Here is a 9866-nt window from a genome sequence, read left to right as displayed (position 1 = left end):
ACTTGAAGCCCCGGATGATTTGGACGACTTCATTCAGGTGTGTGTCCGTATTGATCAGAGGCTCACCGTGAGAAGGAAAGAAAGGCTCTGGTTCCAAGGCGACAGACCCACTTACTCTACTACCCAGCAGGTCGCCCAACCTCCCATCGAGCCGATGCTGGTTGACGCAGTGCGCAAGACTCTGCCCGTAGCAGAAAAAGAACGACGACTGGCCGAAGGCCTCTGCCTCTATTGTGGGGAGCCAGGGCACATTGCCATCAAATGCCCCAACAAATCCCGCAGATCCATTGCCGTCACTAAACTGCGAGAGCAGCGGCAGGCCGCAACCCCATCGGTGACGGCAGAGACAACTGAGTTAGCAGCCACCGGGTCCCACTTCACCATTCCAATTGTCATTACCATCGGGGATCGACAACTTCTCTGTTCTGCAATGCTCGACTCCGGGGCTGGCGACAATATTATGGATCTAACTTTTGCTCACGAGAACAACATTCCGCTTGTAACCAAGACAGCCCCCATCGATCTGGAAACGGTGGATGGGTCCCCACTCTCCTCGGGACCAGTTACACATCAGACCGCAGATTTACAGCTCCACATTAAAACCGACCACCACGAGACGATCCACTTCTCTTTGATTGCCTCCCCCAAGTTTCCGGTGATCTTGGGCATCCCGTGGTTAGCCACTCACAACCCTTCAGTGGACTGGGAAACCCGCTGTCTACAGTTCACATCCGAGTTCTGCTCTTCGAACTGTCTGCATGAACCTGCTTCCCCAACGCCCAAAGAATCTATCATCTCGGAACCAACTGTCAAGGAGCTGTTGCCTCCACAATATAGCGAGTTTCAGGATGTCTGCGACAAAAAAAACGCAGACAAGCTGCCCCCGCATCGACCATACGATTGCCCAATTGAATTATTACCTGGGGCTGAAATACCCTTCGGCAGCATCTACTCCCTCTCGGAGCCTGAGCTCAAGGCCCTGAAGGACTACTTGGACGAGGACCTAAAGAAGGGTTTCATTCGACCCTCCACCTCCCCCGCGGGAGCACCCTTCTTCCTCGTGGAGAAAAAAGACTCCTCTCTACGCCCTTGCATTGACTACCGCAAGCTGAATGATGTTACGGTAAAAAAACGTTACCCTCTCCCCCTGATTTCGGAACTTCTTGAGAGACTCCAGGCAGCCAAGGTCTTTACAAAGCTCGATCTTCGAGGGGCCTATAATCTGGTTCGCATTCGCCCCGGGGATAAATGGAAGACCGCCTTTCGCACACGATACGGACATTTTGAATACTTAGTTATGCCCTTCGGACTTTGCAATGCCCCAGCCACTTTCCAACATTTCATTAATGACGTCCTTAGGGACATGCTGGATCTGTTCGTAGTGGTATACCTGGACGATATTTTAATTTTCTCTGAAAATCTCGAACAACATTGCGACCATGTCCGCAGGGTGTTACAAAGACTCCGCGAGCAGTCCCTTTACATCAAGCCCGAGAAATGCGAGTTCGAACAGACCACCACCCAGTTTCTCGGTTACATCATCTCCCCGGAAGGGCTGAGTATGGATCCTTGGAAAATTCAGGCTGTAATAGATGGCCTCCCCCTAAGAATGAAAAGGAAATACAGAGGTTTGTCGGCTTCGCCAACTTTTACCGAAAATTCATTCGGAACTTCTCAAAAATCGTTACTCCAATTACCCAGTTAACCAAAAAGACTGTGCCCTTTTCCTGGACACCTGAAGCACAGGAAGCCTTCACCAAGCTTAAATCCCTCTTCACGTCTGCTCCAATTCTGATCCATCCTAATCCTGAACTGCCATTCACAGTCGAAGTGGACGCTTCCGACACCGCAGTAGGCGCTGTCCTATCACAACGTAGGGGAGAAAAGATGCTTTTACACCCTTGCGCCTTCTTCTCTCGCCAAATGTCCCCTGCAGAGAGGAACTATGACATCGGGAATAAGGAATTGCTGGCAATCAAAGATGCCTTCTCGGAGTGGAGACATCTATTGGAGGGGGCCATCAATCCCATAACTGTGTTTACTGACCACCGAAACCTCGAATTCATCCGTTCTGCCAAGAGGCTTTCCGCCAGACAAGCCAGATGGAGCCCTTTTTTTTCTCGATTCAATTTCATTATCACATATCACCCGGGGTCGAAGAATGGCAAAGCAGATGCCCTTTCCAGGATGTTCTCTGAACCTTCACAGGACAACAAGGGCCAAGCCAGCATTCTACCCGAGAAAAAGGTCTTAGGAGCTACCTACCCAAAGGAACTCCTGGGGTCAATCAAGAAGGCTTATGAAAAGGACCCCTTCCTCACCCACCCAGCAGAAGACGTCAACCGCACCCTCAAGGGTGGCTTCTGGGTATACCTGGATCGACAACTGTACGTACCAGAAATGGCACGGCTCGATGTACTAAAATATAACCACGATACCAAGTTGGCTGGCCATCCAGGTGCAAGAAAGACCCAGGAACTCCTATCCCGCTCCTTCTGGTGGCCGACGTATAAGGAAGATACTAAAAGGTTTGTCTCCTCATGCACGGTCTGTGCCCGCAACAAGACTCCTCGCTCTTCACCCGTGGGGCTGCTGCGACCACTCCCCATCCCCTCCCGCCCTTGGGGTTCAATTTCTATGGACTTTGTAGTTGACCTACCCCCTTCAAAAGGGATGAACACCATCCTGGTCGTCGTGGACCGCCTTACCAAGATGGCCCATTTCATCCCCTGCAAGGGCCTACCCACCGCCAAACAGACGGCTGACCTGGTATTCCGTGAAATCTTTAGGTTACACGGGGTTCCGGATGATGTGGTCTCTGACCGAGGAGTGCAATTCACCTCTAAATTCTGGAAAGACTTCTGCCTGGCCCTTGGGATCACGGTAAACCTGTCCTCCGCTTTCCATCCCCAGTTAATGGGCAGACAGAGAGAACGAACCAGACCCTCGAGCAGTACCTACGTTGTTTCATCACTCATTTGCAGGATGACTGGTTGGACCACCTTCCTACGGCCGAGTTTTCCTACAATAATGCGGAACACAGTTCCACCCATTACAGTCCTTTCTACGCCAACACTGGCCTGCATCCAGCTTTCATCCCACGCCTGTCCATCACCTCCACGCTTCCAGCTGTGGCTGAACGCCTGGCAAATTTACAAGAGGCACAAGAGAACATTTCCAATAATCTCCTTGAGGCTCAGAGACGCTTTAAGCGGGCGACAGACAAACGTCGTAGACCCGCTCCGGACTTTCAGATAGGAGATCAAGTGTGGCTCTCCACAAGAAACCTAAGACTGAAGGTACCTGCTCAGAAATTGGGCCAAAAATACTTGGGGCCTTTTCGGATCTCTGAAGTCACCTTCCGGCTGGACCTCCCACATTCTATCAGGGTGCACCCAGTCTTCCATTGCTCCCTTCTCAAACCGTTTGTAGAGAACACCTTCCCTGGCCGCCATCCTGCCCACCACCACCACCACGGGTACAAGGCGAAGAGGAGTACATTGTCTCAAAGATCCTTGACTCCAGACTCCACCGGGGCAAAATCCAATACTTGATTTTCTGGAAAGGCTAGCCTCCAGAAGACAACTCCTGGGAACCAGAGGAGAACATTCATGCTCCCAAAATTGTCAGGGAGTTCCATCTGAGTCACCCAGATAAACCTTCCCCTGCGGTGCCCGGAGGTCACCTTGGAAGGGGGGGAGTACTGTCAGGATTCAAACCCGTGGCCAGTCATGTCCCAGGCAGTAGCTCTACCCACTAGGCTACCGTCTCTCCTTGGGCTATTCTCTAGCTAACAGCTAACTTCTAACTACCTCTCTTGTCCTTGCCTTGACCTGCTGATTATTCCAATCTCTTGCACCTGCTACTTCCCTATAAAACCCAGCCCTTGAACCCAGCCCTTTGCTGGTTATTGTGCCTCCAAGCCTGTAGCAAGCGTCCTCTCTGCTCCTCCACCACTATTGCTGATTTACCATTGTTGCCAACCCGGACCGTTTGACCTTGCTGATTTGCCGCCTGCATTGACTCACTGCTTACCACCGACCACGCCTCCGTCTACTCCTGCTGTTACCTCGCTGCCATCTCTGCTGCCGACCCGGACTGATCGACAACGCTACCTGCCTCCTGCCTCTGTGGGCCTCTGCCACTGGACTCCATACTTCCAGCTTGGGTGTCCTCTGACTCAGGTGAGCCTCGATTGACACTACCATCCGTAACATGGCGTTTGTCACTCTGTGTGGCTGAGGTAACGCATCAAAACCGCAAACAAATGCTGCATTACCTAAATGCACTATATAGAAAGTATATTATTAGTATATAACACGCCTGCTTCAACAATTTTTTTTTTTGGAAGGGCAACTGGTATAATACATCAGTAGAAATTATTTGTTCCAATAGCGTTTATCACTCTGTGTTGCTGCTGAAACGCAGCAAAACCGCAAACAAATGCTGCACTTCACAAATGCACTATTTAGTTAGTATATTATTTAAATATAACACCCTTGCCTCAATCACTTTTTTGGGGGGCAACTAGTATATCACACCAGTAGAAATTATTTGTTCCAATAGCGTTTGTCACTGTCCGTAGCTGCGGTAACCCAGCAAAAAATGCAAACAAAAAATGCACTATATAGAAAGTATATTATTGGCATATAACACCCCTGCTTCAATGTCTTTTTTGAGGGGGCAACTGGTATACCTCACCAGTTTAAATTATTTGTTCCTTAGCTAGATGGGCGCTCCTGGCAAATGAGAAAATCCAAGCTCCATTTCTTGATATAGAGAGGTCTCTTTTAGGTATACACGGACGTGCTCTGATGTGGCTCCCAAACTCTCCACTAACGCTTTGCCAGAAAATGTGCACGCTGACAAAGAGCATGCTAGTTTGCTACCGTAACTCGTCACTGTCTTCACTGAGGGTAAATAAGATATCAAAGATATTTCCTCTAAATGTTTTGCCTTACTTATTTGACAGAATGGAAGGGGGAGATAAAAGTTGGTGGCATTTGTGGGGTGATGTCAGGGTAGGTGAAGTAATAGAAAATGACAAATTCTTACCATTAGCAGAAGCACGTGCCAAATTAGGCTGGAAACCCCCTTCTCTGGTGCAAAGTTGGGATTTTAAAAACTTATGTAGGAAATATGAAAAGACTTCAGACCACACGTTTTTGGAGCCCACTTGGCTAGAAAACCTCACCACCCTTCCTTCCGCTCTGAAGAAGTCACTCTCAGTCACATATAATAACCTGCTATCCGAACTAGCCATTCAAAAACCATACTTTTTACGTCAGTGGGAAAAAGATCTAGGGAGGGTCCTCTCAGAGGTGGAATCTGCGTATGTCCTTTCCCACGCACAAGGTTTCTCCTCTTGTGTTCGATATCAGGAGAATTCCTATAAAACCATTACTAGATGGTACAAAACCCCTGAGTATTTGAGTTCTATAGGAGTTTCTCCCTCTGATCGATGTTGGAGATGTCAATTAGAGGTGGGATCTATGATTCATATTTGGTGGTCCTGCCCCTTAATAAAACAATTTTGGAGGGATGTGGAGGGTACCATTAACGACGTTTGCTCAATGAACCTGACTCTTTCTCCTGAACTAGTGCTGCTGTGGATCCCTACTACTAACTTCAAACCCTCTAAGGCAAATCTTCCTACTCATATGATTGCAACAGCTAAACTACTTATCCCAACAAAATGGAGGGATACCTCCCCACCAGATTTAAAAATGTGGTTCAGCAAAATGCACCAGCTTCATAGACTGGAGGAGATGGTGGGATGGATCCATAGTAGCAGACTCAAATACTTGGAGACTTGGCTTCCCTGGAAATCTGACAGTAGTTCCTTTGAGATAGTTTTTTCCATTCTATATGCATAGAAGACTGAGATCGGTGTGATGGGAGATGGGTGGAAACTCCACAATGACCTTCAAACAGGTCTTTAAAAATGCTTTATGCTAATACGTTTTACGTTGATTTGCTTGAAAAAGGGATTTGGGCCATACTACGTAGTTTATGTCATGCCTACGTTACCTATAAACCTATTACACTAAACTTTTGTAAGTTGTTTACATTTTGGGTCATTAAAGAGCCATCTAGTTGATATTCTTCCCCTTTATTTTTTTATCCCCTTCTTCTTCTTTTGGTTCATTCTACTCCACATCCTTTTTCTCCCTTCCTTACTCTCCTTTACTGGTTGTTGCTAACTATATGTAAAGAATACATATTTTGACTAAAAATGCTTATAAGTAATATTATATGTTGATTGTGTTATTCCAACAATGTACATGATTGTGATTAATTAGTATAAAAAATGACGTAATTTTTTGTACTTGTGCTTATAAGCTATGAAACAATAAAAAGAAATTTACAAAAAAAATATATTTGTTCCAATAGCATTTTTCACTCTTTGTAGCTGTGGTAATGCAGCAAAACCGCAAACAAATGCTGCACTACCCAAATAATAAGGCTGTTAACAGCCTGCATTTGTGGGAGGGGCGTCTGGCTATTTATCCCCCTACCTGCCGCTCAGCCAGGCGCCCGAGCCTCACGCATCACTGCGGCTTCACGCTCCCTCCTTCAGTGTCGTCACTTCCGGGTTACCGTGGTCATGTGCCGCCGACGTCAGCTTCGCTGCCAGCCTGTCAGGTAATCGGGGTACAGCGTCCCCGCTCCAGCTGTACTTTACGTCCGGCCTGGTATCTGGCTCCGGGGGTGGCGCGGTCGGGATGCCGCTCTCCCCCAGTACGTTCCGCCCACGCAGTTACAGGCGGCTGGGTCGGGGGAGCGGTGTCCTAGCTTGTGCTCTTCCGTCTCATCGGTGTCCAGGAGTCAGGTCCGGAGGGGGGCCACTCTGCTACCCCACCAGATTACCAGGGGAGAAAGCATATGATGGGAGTACAGGGGAGGTAGATGGTTCTGGAGAGTGCCTAACCCAGCTAGATGTAGCGGTGATGAGTATGCCGTGGTATCACCGTATGTCATCTGTATTTTTCCATAAGGCTGCATTTAAATCCTTCAGAGTTATCAGATAAGGGTCATGAAGGATTTAAAGGGCCAGTGGTAGAGTCAGGGCGAGGCTATATTTGAGATTGTTGAAGCAGTGCTTCCAGCACAGCAAGGGTTGTCAAATTCCGGTGTTATGGTGCAGGGGTACTCCTGCGTTCAGGGGGGGGCATTGCTTCATTCATGCTCCCTAACCCCTCCAGCAGGTTACCGGCGGGTTTAACACACCATGCGTGTGCCCGTTTTCAGAGCAGCGATGCAGGCTGGCTATTTTATAAAAAAAATATAAAAAATATAAATATATAAATACATATAATAATTCTTGCATATGTAACAGTTTTCAAACCCTACAGCTTCATAATGCCAGAATTTGCGGTCTAGTTGAGGGGAAGTTTTCACTTTACTGTTTCAAGTCAGCGGTTTTGTTTCAGTCGCATTGTGCGTCTGTCTCGGTTGTCAATGTCCCTGGATCGCCCAGGTTGTCAATGTCCCTGGATCGCCCAGGTTGTCAATGTCCCTGGATCGCCCAGGTTGTCAATGTCCCTGGATCGCCCAGGTTGTCAATGTCCCTGGATCGCCCAGGTTGTCAATGTCCCTGGATCGCCCAGGTTGTCAATGTCCCTGGATCGCCCAGGTTGTCAATGTCCCTGGATCGCCCAGGTTGTCAATGTCCCTGGATCGCCCAGGTTGTCAATGTCCCTGGATCGCCCAGGTTGTCAATGTCCCTGGATCGCCCAGGTTGTCAATGTCCCTGGATCGCCCAGGTTGTCAATGTCCCTGGATCGCCCAGGTTGTCAATGTCCCTGGATCGCCCAGGTTGTCAATGTCCCTGGATCGCCCAGGTTGTCAATGTCCCTGGATCGCCCAGGTTGTCAATGTCCCTGGATCGCCCAGGTTGTCAATGTCCCTGGATCGCCCAGGTTGTCAATGTCCCTGGATCGCCCAGGTTGTCAATGTCCCTGGATCGCCCAGGTTGTCAATGTCCCTGGATCGCCCAGGTTGTCAATGTCCCTGGATCGCCCAGGTTGTCAATGTCCCTGGATCGCCCAGGTTGTCAATGTCCCTGGATCGCCCAGGTTGTCAATGTCCCTGGATCGCCCAGGTTGTCAATGTCCCTGGATCGCCCAGGTTGTCTTCGTCCCTGGATCGCCCAGGTTGTCTGTGTCTCCCGGTTCTTCAGGGGGTTCGTATATATTCTTTTAATTCTTACGTTGTGGTGTTCTTCCCTTTAGATTGGCTTTTAGTTGTACGTTCTCTACGTTTTCAGCCAGGCAATTCCGAGGCGCTCTCTGGTAAGTCAGTTTATAGTTGATTAGCAAGGCAGGGCGGCAAACTTCGGTTCTACTCAGGGTCATTTTCCTTTCATTAGCTCCAACTTTAGCATTTGGGGTTTTGGAGCCGTGCTTCCAAATCCATTTGTGTCCTACCAGGTAGGTTGTTGGTCCGATGGGCATTTTACTCACCTTTATTGGCCTCACGCTCCGCCGACATCCGGATCGCAGCACGCCAGCCTGCCGGGTGATCGAGGCTCAGCTGGCTCCGTGCTAGCTGCGTCTCGCACCCGACCTGGTTCCCTGCCCCCGGCTGGTGCCCGCTTGATTGCCGCTCCCCCCAGCATGTTGCGCTCGCACGAGTGCGGGCGGCGGGGTTGGGGGAGCGGCATTCTGGTCAGGGAACTGCCGGTCACATGCCGGCTCGGCATGAGAGCCTATTGTGTTAAAAAGGGGGTCATAGGTTGATTTCACTTATAACCATGCTATCTGGCATATCTATTAATTCTGGTTTTGGGATGCAGGTTGCCCTCCCGCTGTCAGGGGGGGGGGGCGCAGTTTTGGGTCCCCTGCCAAATTAGTTGAGGCTCTGTACGTTTAATTTTAAGTTTATCTGCCTTGCATCACAATACCAGAATTAGCGATTTACGTGTTTTCACTTTACGGTCTCAGAAATCAGTGGTTTATCGTTTTCTGGTTCAATCTGCTTCTGTCTCCTGGTCTTTACGTATGGCCGGGGTCCCCTGGTCCCCCCGGGATCTCAGTGCCTCCCGGATCGCCCAGGTTGTCAATGTTCCTGGATCACCCAGGTTGTCGGGGTCCCTGGTTCGCCCGGGTTGTCAGGTTCCCTGGATCGCTCAGGTTATCAGTGTCCCTGGATCGCTCGGGTTGTCAGGGTCCCTGGATCGCCCAGGTTGTCGGGGTCCCTGGATTGCCCAGGTTGTCGGGGTCCCTGGATTGCCCAGGTTGTCAGCGTCCCTGGATTGCCCAGGTTGTCAGCGTCCCTGGATCGCCCAGGTGGTCAGGGTCCCTGGGTCGCCCAGGTTGTCAGGGTCCCTGGATCGCCCAGGTTGTCAGGGTCCCTGGATCGCCCAGGTTGTCAGGGTCCCTGGATCGCCCAGGTTGTCAGGGTCCCTGGATCGCCCGGGTTGTCAGGGTCCCTGGATCGCCCGGGTTGTCAGGGTCCCTGGATCGCCCGGGTTGTCAGGGTTCCTGCATCGCCCGGGTGGTCAGCGTCCCTGGGTTGCCCAGGTGGTTAGCATCCCTGGATCGCCCAGGTTCTGTCTTCGTTTAAATGTCAGTGTCCCTGGATCGCTCAGGTTGTCAGCTTCTCTGGATCGCCCAGGTGGTCAGCGTCCCTGGATCGCTCAGGTTGTCAGCTTCTCTGGATCGCCCAGGTGGTCAGCGTCCCTGGGTCGCCCAGGTTGTCAGGGTCCCTGGATCGCCCAGGTGGTCAGGGTCCCTGGGTCCCCCAGGTTGTCATTGTCCCTGGATCGCTCAGGTTGTCAGCGTCCCTGGATCGCTCAGGTTGTCAGCGTCCCTGGATCGCTCAGGTTGTCAGCGTCCCTGGATCGCCCAGGTTGTCAGCGTCCC

Source organism: Bufo gargarizans, chromosome 1 (assembly GCF_014858855.1).
Source record: "Bufo gargarizans isolate SCDJY-AF-19 chromosome 1, ASM1485885v1, whole genome shotgun sequence".
NCBI classification, from domain to species: Eukaryota; Metazoa; Chordata; class Amphibia; order Anura; family Bufonidae; genus Bufo; species Bufo gargarizans.
This window is presented reverse-complemented; position numbering follows the sequence as displayed.